General features: G+C 45.9%; 1 pseudogene; it reads left to right on the plus strand.

Annotated features, from left to right (window-relative positions):
- The first annotated feature begins 354 nt into the window (after positions 1–354).
- LOC125519090 (G-type lectin S-receptor-like serine/threonine-protein kinase LECRK2) overlaps positions 355–24,757 on the plus strand; it is a 64,442-nt pseudogene continuing 40,039 nt past the window's right edge.

The following is a 24,757-nucleotide window of genomic DNA, read 5'->3' on the forward strand; positions in this document are numbered from 1 at the left end:
TATATTAAGCTAATCGGTACCTTAAACTTTACAGCAGCTGTCAGATACACTGAGTTGACTGAGAACTTACCATTTTGACGGAAGGTCCAGCGGAATTCCTCCTGGCCTTTTGACAATTTGACATTCGCCAACCACCCAAGGAAAGCATGTCGTGCCACTAAGTCTAAGGCATGAGAATTTGTTTCCATTCAGCGTAGACCAGCACTAAGTCTAAAAGCCACATTAGGTGACGAGGCACCCAAAGACTTGCTGGATGCCTGGATCGTATCATGTTTATATACACCACAATGGCACGCTGATCATGCAAGAAGCTAATCAGAAATAAAGCCAGGATTAGCAAGAAGCTAATCACAAATGAAGCCACTATCTTTTGTTCTCCACCTTGCTTCGTTACTCGCGCTCTTGCTCCACCAGCCTCATCTGCTTGCAGCGCAGAGGCTCACAACCGGATCGACACTCAGGCCCCCTGGCTACATCACCTCCCCGTCAGGGGAATTTGCCTTCGGCTTCCGGGCCCTCGACTCTGACCCCAGCCAGTTCCCCCTTGCTGTCTGGTTCAACTTCAACTTCACCCAGGCATCCGACCCTGCACAGGAGAAGGTGGTGTGGTATGCCAAGAACCTGGGTTACTCACGCTCTTGCTCCACCAGCCTCATATGTTTGTTCCGGCTTATTCTGCAAGCCAATCTTTTATTTTGTTTTCAGTTGTGGTATTCGAGTTGCTTCGATGTCAAATGTTGATTTCGTGCCTCTTTCTAAGCGGTGTTCTCGTACTCCTATGTGAATACCAATCCTTCATGATAATCGAGATTGTCATGTCAATCCTTTTCAACCGGTGTGCTCCCCTTCAAGTGGATCCGATCATTTCAACATCCGCAAGATCACCTCTTAATTTTTCTCAATGTTGTTCATTCCATCTGCTCAAGTTGCCTTTGTTTTTCCACCCTCTCACCCCTTTTTCTTCAAGGACTCGGATTTCTTAATCAAGTACCCTTTTCTGGATGGGAAGTCTCTCCGTTATTTTCTGTCAATGTTCTTATCCGGTGATTCTCAGGAAGATACTAACGGAGCTTCTAGTTATCATTCTTCATTCTCTTTTCTTCTCCGGTGGTTTCAATTCAAGCTTTGTCGATCATAAACTCTCCTCAGTTCAAATGCGTTCTCATGCCTGTGTACCTCTTAATCTTTCACTTCTCGCTATTCTTTAGTTCTGGAGAGCTGAAGATATCTCGAAGATTCGTGTTTCCACTCTGCATCCATTCAAGCTATTTCGAGGTCTTATCTTATTCAAGCCATTTAATTCAACTGGTGCTATCTCCTTTTCAAGTAATCGTTCAACGGTGTTTTTCTCTTGAGTGGCCCCTAACCCACAGGTCTTTTCCCAGGATCTTACCTGACTCTTCTTATTTTTGGAGCTTCTCAAATTCATTTCAAAGTTTGACGTAAGAATGAATTATCATCAGTCATATGTATTTCTCCAATATCGGTCAAATTCTTTTCATCGTTGGCTCAACCTTTCCAATTTTCTTTCCGGAGTGCCTCAAAAATTCTTAGTGGTGGTTCTCGTCATCATTCTCAACATTTGAAGACCGAAGAAGAGTTTCTCTTAAATCTTGCTCCATTCTCTTCAAGATTGATGGTTCAAGCTTGGCCATCCTCTCATAATTGTTTTCGATTGTGAGAATTCTTTTCACCAATCAGGAGCGTTTTCAGTTTGAACCTTCGGAGCCCATCATTTCAGAAGACTTATCCATTCTCAACCTTCAGCTATCATTCTTCAAATCCTACCGGTGCATCATTCAAGTATTCTCTTATCAGCTCTTGATCTCTTCGTTCTTTTGTATCTAAATTTCCCCAAGTATCTTTGTTCGTTTTCAAATTCTTACCGGTGATTCATCTCTTTTCTTCGTTCATTTTCAATTCTTATGGTGGTTCTTCCAAGATTCTTCTTCCTTCGTTTATCATATCAATGTATTCATTGTTTTCAATCCTACCGGTGGATCGTTGAAGACCGTCTTAAGTTTGCTCCATATCTATCTTAATCCTTTCTACGAGAATAAGTAGTATGCCAAATCCATTGCTTGTCATCAATCTAAATTGGTGAAGGACACGCATAACATAATTATTATTCTTATTTCATCCAAGTGATTAATTCCTTATTCCGGAGGTTCATCAAAATTCTTGTTTTCATTTGTTCAACTTTCTTTCCGGAGTTCGAAGTTTTCTCGGTTTAATCATCGTGAAGCTTCATCTAATCATTGCAAGACTTCAATCTTATTCTTTTCATCACTGCTTTGTGGTCATTCTTTTTACCGGAGTTCTTCATGGAGGCTCTACATGATGGTTCATAAAGGATTTAATTCCTTCTTGAAGTGTTGATCGAGATTCTTTTCAGAGTAGCTCAAGCATTCTTCATCTTACAATCCGGAGTGCAAGTGTTCTCCCTTATCTTTTGAGATGGTGTTATGTCTTTCTTGACAATTTCCCTTCATGTTTCATGATTCAAAAGTTGTCAGGAATGAGATATTTTAAATCCACCAATCTCTTCATTCGAGTTATCTTGGGTTATATTTCACCTAAAGCTTTCACTAAGGATTGTTGCTTTTATGGTGTATATAAATGACCAAAGTTCTTCATTTATCCTTCCGGTGAAATAACTTCTCATCTCCTTGTTGATATTAATCCAATCTATGGTTTCCGTTAGTGGCAGAATTTCACCTCAGTTTTGAGATGTTTTCCATAAGCCCACAACAAGCCTGTTCTTTTCGTCGTTGATTTTCCCAACCACTCCGTCCAATCCTTTTTTAAGGATGCTTTTAAAATTCATTTGTGGTAGAAGATGTCTTTTTCCTCTCAATTCTTTCCTTTCCAACGATCCAACTTCTATTCTTTCGTTCCAGAGGCATTGTGATGTTGCTCTCTTCACTCATCATCTCGGATTGTTAGGACCATGTTCTTTTCGTGCTTATCCATTTTACCGGAGTGTCGCGTCCTTCATTCAAGTTCTCTCATCTTATCATGTTTTGCCTCCCTTCTCAACCGGAGTGCTGTCTGAAATCTTTCTTAACCCTTGTGCCATTCTTTCAATAGTTCCGGAGGTAGTGTGTTGTTGATTTCATCAAGTATCATCCAATATTCCCAAGATCATGTTCAATTCCTTCCATTTATAGTCGAAGTGATGTCCAAATTATATCAGTCTTATTCCTTCTCTATCCTGCTTTAACCGGAGTGTTATCGTAATTGATTCTTATCGTTCCTTGTACATCTCATTTCTACCGGAGTGCTTGGATGTACTTCTTGTCCATTGCAACCCTTTTCTCATGTCTTTCAACCTACAGGGTTCTCATGATGTTCCTTGTTCCTTTTTTCTAACGGAGGTTTTCAACTTTGTTCATCTTCGTTGTATTCCTTCTTTCAAATTTGTTCAATCTCTCAAGGCTCGTGGTTTCACTCGTTTGTCGAAGAAGCAACTTAGTTTTACTTCTTCTCCTCCTCTTCCGTTTCTCTCCAGTGCCTTCCTAGATCTCGGGACGAGATCCTCTCGTAGTGGTGGAGTGTTGTGACGCCCCAAGACTGGAGTTTCAGATGCCTTCCAGGGTTTCCGGGTTTCGTCGTGTGATATGTTTGGTTCATTGCATTCATCATTGCATCATGTGCATTGCATCACGTCATCATGCCATCATGTCATTTCTTTTCTTAACTCAACTAAATAAATGGCATGGATCTTTGATCCATTTAAATCGAGGGAATTCACATGGTGACTCTCTTTATAACATATCCTCCCGATTTTAGGGAGCTATATTAAATATTCCATATTCGGAATCACCCATAACACACGTGCAAAATATTTTCCATGTCTATTCCTCTTCGAATTTGACCTTCAAACCTTGCCAATATTTCTCATCTCTTTTATCGAGGCTCCTTTAAAAATCTCAGCCCATTTAGAGTCTTTTCGAATGGGTTTCAAAATTCAAACATGTCTGTTGTTCTCCAAAAATCCTCTTGCCATTTTATTTCAATTCCTCACATTTTTGCGAGTCCGGGAATATTATCCGCGTGCGCTATTTTTTCCTAACCCCTCCCTCTTTCTTTTTCTTCCCCACTTTTGTTTTCTGCTATAGAAATAAGAAGAGGGAGAGAGAGATTGCGCTCGCCGGCCTTCTGGGCCTCTCAATCATCCGTCGGCCCACCTAATCCCTCTCTCTCCAGTAGGCCTCCCTAGGCCAACTCCCCCGCAGGCCCAGCCCGCACCGGACCTAACCCTAGCAGCCACTAGGCCTGATCTAAACCACCCTCGCCTTCGATCTCTCCCTCAGCCTCCCTCGTCCACCCCGCCGCCAGAGCGCCCCGCACCCGATTCCCATCTCTCTTCCCAGCGCCCTCCTCTCGTCCTCTCCTTTGCCCCGTCACCCAGAGAAGGAGAGAGAGGTGCGAGACCCCTGTCGCCGAGCCACCAGCTTGCGCCGTCCCTCCCTCTCGCGGCCTCGTTGTGGTCCCGCGCGCCGCCCGGTGAGCCGTGCCCCGCCGCCTCCTCCGCCGTTTTGCCTCACAGCCATGGCCGCCGCCCGTTCGTCGCCTCTACCATAGGAGCCTCGCGCCTGACCCCCTCGTCGAGGCCCTGGATGCCCGCGACCCCGCCTTCTCATCGAGCCTCGCGCCTGCTCCCTTCTCCTCCTCGCTGCTGCTCTGCTCCGCACCATCCTCAACCTCCTTCCCTACGCATGAGATGCGCTCCTCCATCAGCCACCTCACGCCGGCTCCTTCTCGCTCGTGCCCGAAGCCTTGCCGCTGCCTGCGTACGTCTACCACTTGCAGCCGCCGGAGCAGGACCTCCTCGTCGTGGCTCTGCCTCCGCTAGCAGCCTCCTGCTGCCTGTCAACTCTATGGCCTTCAGCAGCCCAAGCCGCCGGGCGTTCCGGCCCGGGCACATCACCGTTGACCCGAGGAGACCACCGCCAAGTCCAAGGACTATCCCCGAAGATTTTGGACGCGCCAAGTTCCTCTTCCGAAGTACTACGTCTCCATGACGACACGCCAAGTACATCGAACCGTGTACTGTCGCCGAAGGCAGTCGAGTGAACATCTACCCACGTCATGTACTTGACCAAGTTCGATGACGACCTCCGAAGAACTCAGATTAGCCAAGTTTTCACTACCGTCGTCGTGGATCCGACAAATTTGCGAGTACGACTACTTCCCACGACGACCTTGTACCACTACCGTCGCAAGAACCTAGACCGATAGTCCCAAGACCTAAAGTATCACGACTACCCTCGAGGACATTGGTTCCATCAAGTTCGACTACAACATGTGTACGACTACCGCCGCCGTGATTTTCCACAAGACGTTGTGAGCCTCTACTTCCACTACTGCTATGAGCCTCTACTTCCACTACCGCTCCGATGATCGCCGATGAACAATAGGACGACTACTTCGACTACCGTCGCGTGAATCACTACTTCCCTCGACGTCCCGAGAACGTCTACTTCCCCTACACCGCATCGAACTCGAACCCCTCCGATAACACACGCTTCGAAGGTATAACCCCGGGACGATCGCCCGTGAATGAATGCATGTGTGATGTATGAGATGCTCGTGCTTGTTCCGTGCTCGAATTGTCGGTGCACGTTGCCCCTCTTTTGCCTTGCCACCTTTGTCGACTCATGGGACACCCGGTATCCGGGAGTGCCCCACCATCTTTTGCACGCATCCGCACACTTCTCCTTTGCATCGGTACCTCAATCGAGTTACCAGAACCGGAACGTTGTTGTGGCACCATTTTTCGTTATCGTTGTCGTGGCACCCCTTTTTCTTTCCACCACGGTGACAAATGCTTCATAATGCTCTTGTCAACTTTTAATAAAATTGCATAAACTTGCACATGTCATCCGCATCATGATAACAACATTTAAAATGTTTAAAATTGTTGTTGCATTAAACTGCTAATGCATATGGGGATTTACCGGATTTGTTGTTTGTTATATCCAGCCCCATTTAAATTGTTTAAATGGTATAGTTTTGTTATGCTTCACCTCTTGCCATGTTAACCAACATTTAATATTGTTGAGTACCTAACTAAGAGTGAACTAAATAATTGATGCGGTGTTCCGTCAATATGCAACGGAGTTGCATATTGAGCTCCACTTAATTTGTAGGATTGCTTGTGCACTTTGCCACGACATGCTTCATTAAACCGGACATGCATCATACTTGATTGTGCATCATGCCATGTTTATGTGATGGTTGTTTATTATGTTGCTTGCTTCTTTCCGGTTTGCCTCTCTCGTTAGCTTCGGTTTCGTTCCGGAGTTGTGAGGATCCGTTCGGCTACGTCCGTTTGTCTTCTTCATGGACTCGTTCTTCTTCCTTGTGGGATCTCAGGCAAGATGACCATACCCTCTAAATCACTTCTATCCTTGCTTGCTAGTTGCTCCCTCTATTGCTATGCCTATGCTGCGATACCTACCACTTGCTATATCATGCCTCCCATATTGCCATGTCAAACCTCTAACCCACCTTTCCTAGCAAACCGTTGTTTGACTATGTTACCAGCTTTGCTCAGCCCCTCTTATAGCATTGTTAGTTGCAGGTGAAGATGAAGTTTGTTCCTGGTTGGAACATGGATATTGTTGGGATATCACAATATCTCTTATTTTAATTAATGCATCTATATACTTGGTAAAGGGTGGAAGGCTCGGCCTTATGCCTGGTGTTTTGTTCCACTCTTGCCGCCCTAGTTTCCGTCATACTGGTGTTCTGTTCCTTGTTTTTGCGTTCCTTACGCGGTTGGGTTATAATGGGAACCCCTTGACAGTTCGCCTTGAATAAAACTCCTCCAGCAAGGCCCAACCTTGGTTTTACCATTTGCCACCTAAGCCTTTTTCCCTTGGGTTCTGCAGACTCAAGGGTCATCTTTATTTTAAACCCCCCCGGGCAAGTGCTCCTCTAAGTGTTAGTCCAAACTAGAGCACCGTGCAGGGCCATCCCTTGGCAACTTGGGTTACGTCGGCTCCTGTACGCTTAGGTTATCCGGTGTGCCCTAAGAACGAGATATGTGCAGCTCCTATCGGGATTTGTCGGCACAGCGGGTGGTCTTGCTGGTCTTGTTTTACCATTGTCGAAATGTCTTGTAACCGAGATTCCGAGTCTGATCGGGTCTTCCTGGGAGAAGGAATATCCTTCGTTGACCGTGAGAGCTTCTGATGGGCTAAGTTGGGACACCCCTGCAGGGTTTTGAACTTTCGAAAGTCATGCCCGCGATTATGGGCAGATGGGAATTTGTTAATACCCGGTTGTAGAAAACCTGACACTTAAATTAATTTTAAAATGAATCAACCGCGTGTGTAGCCGTGATGGTCTCTTTTCGGCGGAGTCCGGGAAGAGAACACAGTCTCGTGTTATGCTTGAACATAAGTAGTTTCAGGATCACTTCTTGATCTTATAGCTTCTCGACCGTGCTTTGCTTCTCTTCTCGCTCTCATTTGCGTAAGTTAGCCACCATACATGCTAGTGCTTGCTGCAGCTCCACATCACTACCCTTTTCCTACCCATAAGCTTAAATAGTCTTGATCTCGCGGGTGTGAGATTGCTGAGTCCCCGTGACTCACAGATTACTTCCAACACCAGTTTGCAGGTGCCGACGATACCAGTGCAGATGACGCAGCTGAGCAAGTGGGAGCTCGATGAAGTTCATGTTCGTAGTCTTGTTTCGTTTCCAGTTGATCAGTAGTGGAGCCCAGTCGGGGCGATCGGGGATCTGTTGCATTAGGGGTTGTCTTCCTTTATTTGGTTCCGTAGTCAGACCTTGATTGTATTCTAGAGGATGTAATGCTATATTTATGTATTGTGTGAAGTGGTGATTGTAAGCCAACTCTTTATCCCTTTCTTATTCAGTACATGGGATGTGTAAAGATTACCCCTCTTGCGACATGCCTACTATGCGGTTATGCCTCTAAGTCGTGCTCCGACACGTGGGCGATATAGCCGCATCGTGGGTGTTAAACCCCCCCTCCTTATATACGCCGCCCCTGCACCCCCACACCACCACCCGAACCACCCCGCCCCGCCGCCTAGCACCGCGCCGCCACCGCCTAGCGTCGCGTCGCTGCTGCCGTCGCCGCCTAGCACCACGCCGCCGCCTGCCGTCACCGCCCCGCGCGACCCGCTGCCGCAGCCGGACCTCGCCGGAGCCGCCCCGACTCGCCGGACCTCGCCGGAGGTATAAGCCGCTGTTGCCGCCGTTCGGTTTTATTTTTTAAACCGGTTCGGGTTTTTTAAAAACCCTAGGTTCGTTTTTTTAGATCGGTTCGCCGGTTTTCTCGGTTTAGTGTATTTAGCGGACGTTCGTCCATACGTTCGTTTTAACGAACGGTGTTCACTCGTTAGCCGCAGACAACGAACGTTCGTTCGTTAGCCTGTTCGTCAGTTTTCTTTTTTCGGATTTTTCCGCGATTATTTTCGATCACGATTTCTGATCCGATTTTCATTTTAGTTTATCTTTTCACTCGTTTATCAGTATCAGGCGATTCAAGCGCCTAGATCTTCGTCTCGAATCCCTGTTTCTGTTTGACCAACTTGAACAAGATTTTGATATAGTAAAATTTGACCTTAGTCCAGATTAGTAATTGGATCTTGTTTCTTTCGCAGTTTGAGTTTCGTTGCTCCGCTTGATTTGATTCTTTTTGCAAACCGGAGTTCTTAAGTTGAACTTTCTGGTTAGATCTCTTATTTGAGTTTTACCCATGCTTCTTTGCTTGATTGCTTATGTATGCTATTGTTTGTTTGCGATAGAACACCCGGAGTGCGAAGCGTGCTACTACGAGTCTCTAGGTTTTGCGGATCATCAGCAAGGCAAGTAACACATTGATCATACTCTTTTCATACCCAGTTTTTATGCATTAGCTTCAATCCTCAAACATTGCATGATTAGGATGTGTTTAACATGTGGGATTGGGAAGTAGTTGATGAGGTAGAACCTATTGCCCTGTTATTATCAAACCCTTGGGAGTTATTTCTACGTATTGCTTATATTGCTATGCTATGCTCGTAGACATGGATTGGGTTTGAGTGAAACCATGACAGATGTGAGACTAATAATTAATGCTTCAACTTGAGGTGCCAACTTTAATACACATCTGGGTGGATTGCTTGTCGGGCACCTGAGAATCCAGTGTTGTCCTAGGATATCCCGGAGTACCAATGTGATAATCCTACGGTCCGCCACCCAGGCTCAAAGGGAACTGAGATATTTCATGCTAGAAACTTCCGTGTGCAGCCACAAGCTATTATGGGCTCTAGCATAGTTGAGTAAGTTGCGTGAAGCTCTTGAGGAGATAGACTAGCAGCTAGTTGGGTTGTAGGTGGTATAGTCTATCCGGAGTAGAGAGTTAATGCTTCTGAAAAACTGTGTCTCGGTCATCCGTTTCTCAAACATCATGTTGTGCGAGAAATCCAACGGAGGAGATCGAGTCTTGTGGGGGAAAGTGTGCAAACCTCTGCAGAGTGTATAAACTAATCATGGTTAGCCGTGTCCCCGGTTATGGACATCTTGAGTATCTAGTACTTGGATTATCATATGTATCTCATCACTCTAAGTTAATATTGTTGGGTTGATAATTACTTTTAATTGGGATTGAGTTGGAGGAACCTTCTCAATGATGTTTCAACTACCATGATAGTTAATTAAAATCTATTCCTTTGTTCTAGGGAAAATTTGGCTTTTCGCAAAACTTTAACCGTAGAGCTTTCCACCAGCCAAATATGCATATAGTGACAGAATTATTCTGTTTTGCTCTACTGTGTTACATTGCCAGCATATTCCATGTGCTGACCCATTTTGGGCTGCAACATATTATGTTGCAGACTTTTCAGACAAGGAGTAAGGTTCGTTAGGTCATTGTCGTGCAGCTCAGCTATGTCGTTGGAGTTGATGGACTCACTTTATCTTCCAAGCCTTCCGCTGTTATCGTATTAGATGGCCTTAAGCCATATTTATTGTAATAAGTTCTCTTTTGAGACATTCGATGTAATAAGTGTGTAATTGACACTCTGTTATGAATCCTTCGAGTACTGTGTGTGTCAACATTACCGATCCAGGGATGACACTGAAGCACAGAGACTTGACCGTTTGAGGTCGGGTCGGTACAAGATGGTATCAGAGCACACGCTGAGTGAAGGACACGACCACTAAGCTAAAGCCCTAGATCACTACTCTCTTCTCATTTCTGACTCCTCTCCATTTTCTACTCTTTAGGATGGCAGACGCAAGGAACAAGTTTGCACAACCGGATGAAGACGCACCCTTTGGACGACACTTGAAGGAAGTCACCAGGTACCTGAACATTGGAATACCAAGCTTCACCAGGACTTACAATGCCACATTACCAGAAGAGGAGTGATGGATGATTCAAGTTCAAGTTCCAGGAAGGACATTCGCGCCAGTCACCAAACCCATAGAGTTTTCCTTTAATGCACCAACCTGGAGTCTAGGAAAGAGCATGGCGGCTCACATCACCATGGGACGCATTGGAGAAGTTTACCATAAGGAGCTTAAGGATACTATCTACCAGATTTGTGGGCGCCGAGATGAGCAATGGGAGATGATCAACACCAGGAAGGATAGATCAATCGCCGCTTTCATCCAGGAGCTAAACCAGCACATTCGTCACCAGGAGAACCAGATGTGCGCATGCATGATAGATCTGAAGAAGGCAATGACAAGGATCACGGAACTGGAGGAACAACTCAAGGCTACACGCGAAGATTATGAGGAGGAAATCATCGTACTAGTGGAGAAGAATGACGATCTGGAAAGGAAGCTAGGAGTTTTCATGGGAGACCCCGGGCCAGGAGGAGAAGACGAAGAACCCAAGGAGATTCGTTCTGAGGACTACATCATCATTGATGACACCGACTCGGACCCCGACGATAGCGATGATGACTATGAAGACGAAGCTGGAGTAGACATTATGGAGTCTTCGACCAAGCAATATTTCTAGTAGACCACCACATCAGTACTAGTATTCCACCATGTATATAGTATAGTCCGAGCACTTTTGTAACGATAGTTAGATCGATTGTATGCCCTTGGTTGATTGATTGAGTGATATGATTGTGTTTGTCTCATGTGCATATGGGTAGTTTTTTTCTCACTAGACCTCACTCTATTCTATTCTCTTCCCTCTAAACCCTCAGATGCCTCCGAGACGTGACCCCGGATTTACTTTCCCACCGGAGCTCACTCAGTTGATCCAGCAGCAGAATACCCAGACGTTTTTTCAGAGGAGTTACCAGGCATGCCGCCGGATCGAGATATCGAGTTTTTGATAGAGCTATTGCCAGGTATCGGGCCAATATCAAAGAGACCCTACCAAATGCCCGCAAATGATCTGGAGGAGATTAAGAAGCAGATCAAGGAGTTATTGGAGAAAGGTTACATCCGACGGAGTTCATCACCATGGGGAGCCCCAGTGCTTTTGGTGGAGAAGAAGGATAAATCTCTAAGGATGGTTGTTGATTATCGTGCACTGGATGAGGTGACGATCAAGAACAAATACCCATTGCCGATGATCAATGATTTGTTTGACCAGTTGCAAGGAGCTAAGGTGTTTTCAAAGATCGATCTGCGATCAGGATATCACCAGCTGAAGATCCGGGAGAAGGATATACCTAAAATCGCATTTACCACAAGATACGGGTTATATGAGTATACGGTCATGTCATTTGGACTGACTAACGCCCCTGCCTATTTCATGAGCATGATGAACAAGGTGTTCATGGAATATTTGGATAAGTTTGTTGTGGTATTCATTGATGATATAATGGTATACTCGAAGAATGAAGAGGAGCACAAGGAGCATTTGCGTTTAGTTCTCGAGAAACTCAGGGAACACCAGTTGTATGCCAAGTTCAGCAAATGTGAGTTTTGGTTGAAGGAAGTCGGATTCCTTGGACATGTTATATCAGGAGAAGGTGTAGCAGTAGATCCCACCAAGGTTCAGTCAGTCACTAAATGGTTGGCACCCACTTCAGTTAGCGAGATCCGAAGTTTTCTTGGACTTGTAGGATACTATCGGAGATTCATCGAGAATTTTTCCAAAATTGTGAAGTCAATGATGGAGTTATTGTAACATCCCAAATTTTCAATTTGGAATGTTATACACTAGATCATCATTGCATATCATATTTTATTGCATTTTGGTTGATCCTAGAAAATTCTACGCAACTCAAGGACCCTGGGAGAGAGTTGGGGATTTTGTTATTTTCATATTTGAGTTTTCTCAAATTTTGAAAATAGGATCATTTGATTTTATTTATTTTATCTTCAATTATTTCTATTACAAAAATATGAAAGAGGGAATAAAATGACTTTCCCAAAATAAAGAAATATTGAGGATTTAATAAAAAATCAAATAAGATTTTATTTTGGTTTTATTTGCTATTTTATTTGAATTAGGGAAAAATGCACGTTTTTCAAAATTGCATTTAGGCCCCAAATAAATGTTCATCCTGTGCGGCTTGATTTTAGAAGCCGGGGAAAATTTATTTGGGATTTTTGGAGTCCGTTTAGTATTCCTTTTGTTTTTTTCTGAGCGCAATTATTTAAAAAAAAGAGTCTGAACCGACCTTGGGCCGTAACCGGCCAGGACTCCGCCTGGCCGGGCCTTCAAATAGCGCCGCCGAGGCCCGAGGCCAGCCCAGCCGCGCCCCGCCCCGAAACCCTAACCCTAGGCCGCCCCCCGCGCCTTCCGCCGCCTCGCCCGCTGCCCCGCCGCCTCGCCGCCCGCACCGCCCGCGCCACTCGCCGCCGCCTGCGCCTCACAGCCTCCCTGCCGCCGCCGGACCGCCGCCGCGCCGCCTTGCCGGACCGCCAGATCCGCCGCCGCCGGAGGTAGTTTTTCGCCGCCGATTTTTTTAGAAAACCAATCGGTTTTCCATCGGTTTTGTTCGTTTTTTTAGTTTCGGTTTTTTTAAATAGATCAGTTTTTCCGGTTTATTTAATTAGCAAGCGTTCGTTCGTTAGTTTGTCTTAACGAACGTTCGTCGTTTTTTTTCTCGGATTAAATCCGCAATTTATCTGATCGCGATTCCTGATCCCATTTTCGTTTTAGTCTAACTTTTCGCTCATTTAACGGAATCAGGCGATTCAGGCACCTGGAGTTTCGTCTCGAAACCCTCTTTCCGTTTAACCAACTCAAACAAGTTTTTTCCACTGTAAAAATTGCCCTAGATCCAGAATAGTAAATGAAGCCTGTTTCTTTTGCCGTTTGTCTTTCGTTGCTTTGTTCGATTTGATTCTTTTTGCCAACCGGAGTTCTTAAGTTGAGCTTTCCGGTTAGATCTTTTATTCGAGTTTTACCTATGCATTAGTTGAGTACTTATTGTATGCTTGTTTGTTTGCGATAGAGTACCCGGAGTGCGCCGCTTGCTACTTCGAATCGCTAGGTTTTGCGGATCATCAGCAAGGCAAGTAACACTTTGATCATACTTCAAATTACCCAGCTTTTATTGCATTAGATCAATCCTCACACATTGCATGATTAGGATCTAATTAATTGTGGGTTTGGGAAGTAGTTGAGGTAGTACCTATTACCTGTCATTATCAAACCTTTGGGAGTTACTTCTACATTTGCTTATTATGCCATGCTATGCTAGTAGACGTGGATTGGGTGAGTGTATCCATGACAGATGTGAGATTGTTAAATTAATGGTTTATCTAAGGTGGCAACTTAAATACACATCTGGGTGGATTGAGGCACCTGGGTATTACAGCGATTGCTTATTTGTTTTATGGACCGCCACCCAGGCTCAAAGGGATCATGAGATTTATTCATGCTAGAAACTTTCGTGTGCAGCCACAAGCTACTATGGGACCTAGCATAGTCGATTAAGTTGTGCGAACTCTTAAAGTGGTAGACTAGCAGATGTAGGGGAAAGTAGGTGTAACGGTCTACCCGATCGTAAGTGCTAGCGCTTCTGAAAGACTATGTCTCGTGAAGGAAATATGCCCTAGAGGCAATAATAAAGTTATTATTTATTTCCTTATATCATGATAAATGTTTATTATTCATGCTAGAATTGTATTAACCGGAAACGTAATACTTGTGTGAATACATAGACAAACAAAGTGTCACTAGTATGCCTCTACTTGACTAGCTCGTTAATCGAAGATGGTTATGTTTCCTAACCATAGACATGAGTTGTCATTTGATTAATGGGATCACATCATTAGGAGAATGATGTGATTGACATGACCCATTCCATTAGCTTAGCACCCGATCGTTTAGTATGTTGCTATTGCTTTCTTCATGACTTATACATGTTCCTATGACTATGAGATTATGCAACTCCCGTTTACCGGAGGAACACTTTGTGTGCTACCAAACGTCACAACGTAACTGGGTGATTATAAAGGTGCTCTACAGGTGTCTCCAAAGGTACATGTTGGGTTGGCGTATTTCGAGATTAGGATTTGTCGCTCCGATTGTCGGAGAGGTATCTCTGGGCCCTCTCGGTAATGCACATCACTTAAGCCTTGCAAGAAATGCAACTAATATGTTAGTTGCAAGATGATGTATTACGGAATGAGTAAAGAGACTTGCCGGTAACGAGATTGAACTAGGTATTGAGATACCGACGATCGAATCTCGGGCAAGTAACATACCGATGACAAAGGGAACAACGTATGTTGTTATGCGGTCTGACCGATGAAGATCTTCATAGAATATGTAGGAGCCAATATGAGCATCCAGGTTACGCTATTGGTTATTGACCGGAGACGTGTCTCGGTCATGTCTACATTGTTCTCGAACCCGTAGGGTCCGCACGCTTAACGTTACGATGATAGTTTTATTATGAGTTTATATATTTTGATGTACCGAAGGTTGTTCGGAGTCCCGGATGTGATCATGGACTTGACGAGGAGTCTCGAAATGGTCAAGACATAAAGATCGATATATTGGACGACTATATTTGGACACCGGAAAGGTTCCGGGTGAGATTGGGACAATACCGGATCACCGGGAGGTTATCGGAACCCCCCGGGAGGTATATGGGCCTTATTGGGCCTTAGTGGAAAGGAGGGGAAAGGAGCAAGGGAGGGGGCGCCCCCCCAAGCCCAATCATAAATGGGAGGGGGCCCCCTTTCCTTCCTCCCTCCTTCCTCTTCCTTCCCTCTCCTACTCCTAATAGGAAAAGGGGGAGTCGTACTCCCGGTGGGAGTTGGACTCCCCCCCTTGGGTGCGCCACCCTCTTTGGCCGGCCCCCTCCTCCACTCCTTTATATACGGGGGCAAGGGGCACCCCAGAGACATAACAATTGATCATTGATCTCTTAGCCGTGTGCGGTGCCCCCCTCCACCATAATCCTCGATAATATTGTAGCGGTGCTTAGGCGAAGCCCTGCGATGGTAGAACATCAATATCGTCACCACGCCATCGTGCTGACAGAACTCATCCCCGACACTTTGCTGGATCGGAGTCCGGGGGTCGTCATCGAGCTGAACGTGTGCAAAAACTCGGAGGTGCCGTAGTTTCGGTGCTTGATCGGTCGGGCCGTGAAGACGTACGACTACATCAACCGCGTTGTTATAACGCTTCCGCTTCCGGTCTATGAGGGTACGTAGACAACACTCTGCCCTCTCATTGCTGTGCATCACCATGATCTTACGTGTGCGTAGGAATTTTTTTGAAATTACTACGTTACCCAACAGTGGCATCCGAGCCTAGGTTTTATGTGTTGATGTTATATGCACGAGTAGAACACAAGTGAGTTGTGGGCGATATAAGTCATACTGCTTACCAGCATGTCATACTTTGGTTCGACGGTATTGTTCGATGAAGCGGCCCGGACCGACATTACGCGTACGCTTACGCGAGACTGGTTCTACCGACGTGCTTTGCACACAGGTGGCTGGCGGGTGTCAGTTTCTCCAACTTTAGTTGAACCGAGTGTGGCTATGCCCGGTCCTTGCGAAGGTTAAAACAGCACCAACTTGACAAACTATCATTGTGGTTTTTGATGTGTAGGTAAGATTGGTTCTTGCTAAGCCCATAGCAGCCACGTAAAACTTGCAACAAACAAAGTAGAGGACGTCTAACTTGTTTTTGCAGGGCATGTTGTGATGTGATATGGTCAAGGCATGATACTAAATTTTATTGTATGAGATGATCATGTTTTGTAACCAAGTTATCGGCAACTGGCAGGAGCCATATGGTTGTCACTTTATTGTATGCAATGCAATCGCCCTGTAATGCTTTACTTTATCACTAAGCGGTAGCGATAGTCATAGAAGCATAAGATTGGCGAGACGACAACGATGCTATGATGGAGATCAAGGTGTCGCGCCGGTGACGATGGTGATCATGACGATGCTTCGGAGATGGAGATCACAAGCACAAGATGATGATGGCCATATCATATCACTTATATTGATTGCATGTGATGTTTATCTTTTATGCATCTTATCTTGCTTTGATTGACGGTAGCATTATAAGATGATCTCTCACTAAATTTCAAGATAAAAGTGTTCTCCCTGAGTATGCACCATTGCCAAAGTTCTTCGTGCCCAGACACCACATGATGATTGGGTGTGATAAGCTCTACGTCCATCTACAACGGGTGCAAGCCAGTTTTGCACACGCAGAATACTCAGGTTAAACTTGACGAGCCTAGCATATGCAGATATGGCCTCGGAACACTGAGACCGAAAGGTCGAGCGTGAATCATATAGTAGATATGATCAGCATAGTGATGTTCACCATTGAAAACTACTCCATTTCACGTGATGATCGGTTATGGTTTAGTTGATTTGGATCACGTGATCACTTAGAAGATTAGAAGGATGTCTTTCTAAGTGGGAGTTCTTAAGTAATATGATTAATTGAACTTAAATTTATAATGAACTTAGTACCTGATAGTATCTTGCTTGTTTATGTTTGATTGTAGATAGATGGCCCGTGCTGTTGTTCCTTTGAATTTTAATGCGTTCCTTGAGAAAGCAAAGTTGAAAGATGATGGTAGCAATTATACTGACTGGGTCCGTAACTTGAGGATTATCCTCATTGCCGCACAAAAGAATTACATCCTGGAAGCACCGCTGGGTGCCAGGCCTGCTCCTGATGCAACTGACGACGTTAAGAACGTCTGACAGAGCAAAGCTGATGACTACTCGATAGTTCAATGTGCCATGCTTTATGGATTAGAACCGGGTCTTCAACGACGTTTTGAACGTCATGGAGCATATGAGATGTTCCAGGAGTTGAAGCTAATATTTCAAGCAAATGCCCAGATTGAGAGATATGAAGTCTCCAATAAGTTTTATAGCTGCAAGATGGAGGAGAACAGTCTGTCAGTGAGCATATACTCAAAATGTCTAGGTATAATAATCACTTGATTCAACTGGGAGTTAATCTTCCGGATGATTGCGTCATTGACAGAATTCTCCAATCACTTCCACCTAGCTACAAGAGCTTCGTGATGAACTATAATATGCAAGCGATGGATAAGACAATTCCCGAGCTCTTCGCAATGCTAAAAGTTGCGGAGGTAGAAGTCAAGAAGGAGCATCAAGTGTTGATGGTCAACAAGACCACTAGTTTCAAGAAAAAGGGCAAGGGGAAGAAGAAGGGGAACTTCAAGAAGAACAGCAAGCAAGCTGCTGCTCAGGAGAAGAAACCCAAGTCTGGACCTAAGCCTGAAACTGAGTGCTTCTACTGCAAGTAGACTGGTCACTTGAAGCGGAACTGCCCCAAGTATTTGGCAGATAAGAAGGATGGCAAGGTGAACAAAGGTATATGCGATATACATGTTATTGATGTGTACCTTACTAGAGCTCGCAGTAGCACCTGGGTATTTGATACTGGTTCTGTTGCTAATATTTGCAACTCAAAACAGGGACTACAGATTAAGCGAACACTGGCGAAGGACGAGGTGACGATGCGCGTGGGAAATGGTTCCAAAGTCGATGTGATCGCGGTCGGCACGCTACCTCTACATCTACCATCGGCATTAGTATTAGACCTAAATAATTGTTATTTGGTGCCAGCGTTGAGCATGAACACTATATCTGGATCTTGTTTGATGCGAGACGGTTATTCATTTAAATCAGAGAATAATGGTTCTTCTATTTATATGAGTAATATCTTTTATGGTCATGCACCCTTCAAGAGTGGTCTATTTTTGATGAATCTCGATAGTAGTGTCAGGACCCCGATTCCAAGTCACATCGATCTAGCCGGTAACACCTCATATCACTTTGCGGCCTCACGCACGGTATCCCACGGGTGTCGCCTTACCATGGCCCGGGACCGTTTGCGCCTTTTGGCTCACGTATATGATAGTGTCGCTAGCATCCATATGACAGAGAACCCGGGCCGACATGGCTAGTCGTGAACCCAAAGCGGCACAGACCTATGGAGACAGGCATACATGAATCACATCGAGCATGTCGGTCATCAGCGAGTGATTCCGGGCTGTAGCACTGGGCTAACAGGACTCCGAGGAACCCGGGCTGTAGCAGGCTAGGCAGGACTCCGGATATCACCGCATGACATTTCCCTGAAGGGACAGACATAGGAACGAAGTGAAACACATGCCGGCCAGTCAAGTGTCCTGAACAGTAGTGCTGGGCTAGCAGGACTCCAGTGAACCGGGCTGTAGCGGACTACTATGGCTCGAGGAACACTAGACTACATTTCCCCATAAGAAAGACTGCCAAGGATAAACAACTAGATTGTCGGATCCCACTCATACCAAGCATTTCAATCATACACACAATATGCCCGATATGAGTACATACAACATGGCATCACAACAAAACTCTACAACTCAAGTACTTTATTTAAAGGCTCCCGAGAGCCATACATAACAAGTTCATACAGATAGGGGTCACATGACCCGACACTCAAGTCATACAATCATACAAGCACAAGCGGAAGTAAATAGTCTGAGTACAGACACTAGAAAGAAAGAAGGCTTCTCGAAGCCTGTCTATCTACATAGGGCCCTCCATGGCCAGGATCACCACCTGGGTGGCTAGTCACTCGTCGACGTCAAGGTCTACGTAGAGCCCATCGGAGGGGGCGGTGTTGTCGTCTGAAAATAGTAATTAAGCAAACATGAGTACAAAGGTACTCAGCAAGTCTTACATCAGAACCTAATATACATGCTCATTCTCAAGAAGGTGGTGGGGTTATTGCAGCAAGCCAGCTTTGACTCTTGGCTAAGCTATCCCACGGAACTCCACTGGTAAAATAGTTTTCGCACACGAGTCCACTACTCACCAACACAATACTCCACCGGGGATCCTCCCTCGTTATCCTACAAGAGGGCCATCCTCGGTACTCACACTTATCTTGAGTCTTTTAGTAGTATCCATTAACTTGTCTATGAACTGTATAGGCAACCAAGTAGTCCTTTACCGCGGACGCGGCTATTCGAATAGTTTTATACCCTGCAGGGGTGTACTTCTTCATACATGCTTTCACCACTTACCGCCGTTTACACGACATGTACTCGGCAACCTTCAAGCGGAAGCCCAGCGAGGGTGTCGGCCACGGCCTACCTAAACACTTAAGTCTCTAGTCCAGGTTTATCGCGTATCCAGGTTCCATCCACAGGGAGTCCGGCCGAGGTTTCCACATACGGCCCCGAACGATGTGAACAGGGTCCCGAGACGCCAAACGGGTGCCCGGCATACCCGGCCACGGTGTATCTACCGCAACATAGCCCACCCCTAGGGTCAGCGCTACGCACGGCCGCCAACACATAACCTACAAACACCAGAAACTATTTGCAACTCCTGGATAGAGTACTAGGGTGATTAAGAAGCCGAGAGGGTCCATTGGTTTCGGGCCCAATGTACGGTAGTAAATGCATCTTAAATCACACATACAGATCTCAGTTCTTATGGACGGTCTCAATGAAACAACCCACCATGTACTCCTACATGGCCTCTCATTGATACCTTTACCAAAACATGTTCAACACATCCCTCACATTACCGACATAAAGATTTCACTCTAGCCCATCACCCAGATGAACCAGACCTGACCCAACTCTAAGCATAGCAGGCATAGCAAGGTAGGAGTCACATACATGGCTCAATCAACTCCTACACATGCTAGTGGGTTTCATCTAGTTACTGTGGCAATGACAGGTCATGCAGAGGATAAGGGTTCAACTATCGTAGCACACAGCAGTTTGAATCGCGTTGTCTTAATGCAGTAAACAAGAGCAGAAGCGAGAACATGGTTTTGTATCGGAATGATCAATGGGTTGCTTGCCTGTTGTAGTGGTAGTAGGATACTGCCCTTCAGACGGATACTCGGGGTTATCCTCGGAGGCAGAACCTACCACGAAAGACACACTGAACATAATCAACACATGGCAATATGCAACAATATGATGCATGCTATGACATGGCAAGATGAAAGTGTCTTGGCCTAATGCAAGCTAAAACAGAAGGGGATGAACTCATTTGAATCAAAGATTCAAATATTAGCTCATTAAACATGGCCTTATTAGTGCATAACCTTATTCTGCTTAAACAGCAAGGTTAACTTGTTTTGTCATGCATGAAACCATTACAGATGGATAGATTAAATTTTTCTGATCATTTTTCATATATAAATCTTTGCATTTGGAGCTATGGTTGATTTTCTATGATTTTTAGAAGTTTTGACTATTTTCTGGAATTTTCTATTAAAGAATAAATCCAGTAATTGAATTAATGCGTCAGCACTGCGTCACTGTGACGTCAGCGGGTCAAAGGCGCCAGCCCAGGTCAAACCTGACTGGTGGGCCCCTTCTGTCAGTCCTCAGCTAACTAAGTTAGTGGTTAGCAGCACTAAATTGGGTTAGTTAGGCCTTGGGCCCACATGTCAGTGAGAGAGGGTTAATTAACAAAGTCATTAGCCTCTAACAGAGTGATTAGCTCTAATTTAAACTAATGTGAAAAAGTTAGGAGCAGGCCCCACCTATCAGTGTCTTAGGCGGAGTCAAACTGGGGTCAAACCCCTGGTCAGCGGGGTTAATCCCGCCGGCGTTGAGCCGCCGGCGAGGCCGAGACGGCGGATAGCTTCGGAAATCGGCCACAGGCGACCAATTCGACCGCGGTTTGGTCCTACGCGTAGCTGGGGCTCGCGCGCATCTAGTGGGGCAAGTAGGAGGAGCTGGGGTGGAGCGAGCTCGCCGGAGTCGAGCTCGTGGCGGCGGCCGGAGCTCGGCCGTTGGTGATTTTGCTGCTGCAGCGAGCTAGGGGGAAAACGGACGTGCTAGCGAGGCGCTGCAAGGTGCGGGGAGTGCGTTAAGCACCCGCGCTTGACCAAAAGGCCACCGGAGTGACGCCGGCGTCGAGCTCGCGCGGCGGCGTGCTACGGTGAGCAAGGGGGCGGCGTCTACGGCGGGCAAACGAAGCAGAGAAGAGGGGGGATCGGTAGAGGAGCTCACGGCAGTTGCAGGACGCGTCTCAGTGGGCTCGGGGGAGGTCGGACATTGTCGGGGCGTTGCCGGCGATCTCGGCGGACCGAGGAAGAAGAATGCGTCGGGGAGGCGCTTGGAGGCGTCCGATGTTGCGTGAGTCGACGGGGAGGCGTAGACGATGGAGGCGAAGCTCACGGGCACGTCAGGGAGGCGAGGGGGTGGCTCTGGTGGCAACTACGGCGAACGGCGGCGAGGATCGCGCTCGGCCATCGCGGGAGAGGGTGAGGGAGACGAGGGGGAGAGAGGGGAGGAGTGCAGAGAGGTGCTGGGCGTCTCCGTGGCGCTCGGATCGGGACGAGGAGGCAGCAGGAGGTGGAAGCAGGAGGTGGTCGCGGGAGCACGCGCTGGCGACGCGCCTCTGCCTACTGGCAGAGGTGGGTGACGACTGGCACCGGCCAGCACAGGTAAGGCCCAGGTGGGCTTCTCCCTCTCTCTCTTTTTCTGATTTGTTTTGTTTTTCTACTTAACTGCAACTGTTGGGCTTTATTAAAAATACTAAAACATTTCCAAAAATCCTGAAAATAATTGTGGGCTCTGTTTAGAATATTTCCAACAGCAAACATTTATTTCCAGAATTATTTGAGCATTTAAATTATTTTATAGCATTTAAATGCCCAAATTGAAATACTTATGATTTAATTCAATGACCTTCTGTTGACCTAGAAAATTGTGCACCAATTTTGCCAGAGGTTCTAACCCAAGACAAAGAGGGTGAACTTTTTAGAAGGGCATTTCAGGTTCATTGAAAATAATTTTAGTAAACCCTAGTTGTTTCCAGGGGGGTGTTGGGGGTTTCTGCTTTCCCCATTTCAAATTTAAGAGGAATTTAAACATGATGCACACTCTAATGCTTGAACTAGCTAGGGTGTGACAACTCACCCCCACTCAAAAGAATCTCGTCCCGAGATTTAGGATCCTCCGGGAAGAAGGTGGGGTACTCGAGTCGAAGACGATCCTCCCTTTCCCAAGTGGCTTCTTTCTCGGAATGGTGTGACCATTGAACCTTGAGAAACTTGATGTTATGGCGTCGAGTGGTACGCTCGGCTTGATCAAGGATACGAACTTGTAGATCAACCGTTTCGTGGTCCACTCCACGGATAGGTTCCGCGAAGCAACGCCTGAGTTGAGAAACATGGAAGACATTGTGAACTTTGGACAGATGCGAAGGTAGATCCAATTGGTAGGCAACTTCTCCTCGTTTGGCAAGAATGCCAAAGGGTCCAATGTAACGAGGAGCCAATTTGCCTTTGATACCGAAACGATGGGTTCCCTTTAACGGAATAACCCGAAGGTAAGCCTTCTCGTCGACTTCATAAGTCATAGGCTTATTTTTACGATCATATTGACTCTTTTGACGAGATTGGGCTGTTTTCAATTTCTCACGAATAACGCGAACCTGCTCTTCTGCTTCCTGAATCATATCCGGGCCAAAGAGTTGTCTTTCCCCGGTTTCTGACCAGTTAAGAGGCGTTCGACATTTTCGTCCATAGAGAACTTCGAAAGGAGCCTTTCCCAAGCTAGCTTGATAACTATTATTGTAAGCAAACTCCGCGAATGGAAGGCATTTCTCCCAACCCATTCCGAACGAGATGACAGAGGCTCGGAGCATATCTTCCAGAATTTGATTGACTCGTTCTACTTGACCACTTGATTGAGGATGGAAGGTGGTGCTAAAAGAGAGACGAGTTCCCATAGCATTTTGGAAACTTTCCCAAAATCAAGAGGTGAAGAGACTCCCACGGTCTGAGTTAATTTCCAATGGGACACCATGAAGAGACACTATTCGGGAGATGTATAAATCGGCTAGCTGGCTAGCGGTGATACTCTCACGAACAGGTAGAAAGTGGGCTACTTTGGATAGACGGTCGATCACGACGAAGATGGCATTATTCCCTCTCTTGGTCCTGGGAAACCCAGTGATGAAATCCATACTGATTTTATCCCATTTCCACTCGGGAATAGCCAAAGGTTGAAGGGTGCCAGCAGGCCGTTGATGCTCTGCCTTAACACGACGACAAACGTCGCAATTAGCAATGTATTGAGCGATTTCTCTCTTCATCCTAGTCCACCAAAACCTCTGGCGTAGGTCTTGATACATTTTGGTACTTCCGGGATGAATGGTGGGAGGGGATTCATGAGCTTCCTTAAGGATCAGCCGCCTCAGGTTTCGTGCCTTTGGAACCACTAGGCGATTACCAAAGTATACGACACCTTGATCATCAATGGAGAAACAATTCGCGACTCCTTTCTTAATGCTTCTCTTAATACGTGAGATTCCCGGATCTACCTTCTGTGCCTTGATGATCTGATCCGTAAGGGTAGGTTTCGCCACCAGGGTGGATAGGAATCCTCGAGGAACAATGTGAAGATTAAGCTTATGAAATTCCTCATGGAGAAGTGGTTGACTTTGTTGTAACATCAGGTTGTTACAATAGGACTTACGACTTAGCGCATCAGCCATGACATTGGCTTTGCCCGGGGTGTAAGTTATTCCTAAGTCATAATCCGAGATCAACTCGACCCAACGTCTTTGCCTGAGATTCAAATCTGGTTGGGTGAAGATATATTTTAAACTTTGGTGATCGGTGAAGATCTCGCAATGATTACCGAGGAGGTAATGTCGCCAGGTTTTAAGTGCATGGACTACAGCTGCAAGCTCTAGATCATGTGTGGGATAATTTTCCTCATGTGGGTGTAATTGCCGTGAAGCATAGGCAATTACCTGAAGATCCTGCATGAGTATGCAACCTAGTCCTTGTCGCGAGGCGTCGCAATAGATAACAAAGTCCTTGGAGAAATCTGGTGGTACCAGTACGGGAGCAGATGTCAGGCGTCTTTTCAGTTCCTAGAAGCTGAACTCGCACTGTGGAGTCCACTCAAACTTTTTATCTTTCTTGAGGAGTTCGGTTAGAGGTTTAGCAACCTTGGAGAAATTCTCGACAAAGCGGCGGCAATAGCTCGCTAAGCCAAGGAAGCTCCGAACTTGCTTGACCGTCTCAGGAGGAGTCCAATCAAGGACGGCCTGAACTCGCTCGGGATTGACAGCAATACCCTTACCAGAGATTACATGGCCTAGATAGGTCACTTCTGGCAACCAAAATTCACACTTGCAGAATTTGGCATAAAGGCGATGCTCTCGAAGTTTCATCAATACCAGCCTTAGATGTTCGGCATGTTCCTCTTCATTCTTGGAGTAAATGAGTATGTCATCGAGGTATACTACGACGAATTTATCCAAATACTCCATGAAGACCGAGTTCATTAACCGGGAGAAGGT

This window comes from Triticum urartu, chromosome 7A, assembly GCF_056163025.1.
Source record: "Triticum urartu cultivar PI428250 chromosome 7A, HENAU_Tu73, whole genome shotgun sequence".
Classification (NCBI taxonomy): Eukaryota; Viridiplantae; Streptophyta; class Magnoliopsida; order Poales; family Poaceae; genus Triticum; species Triticum urartu.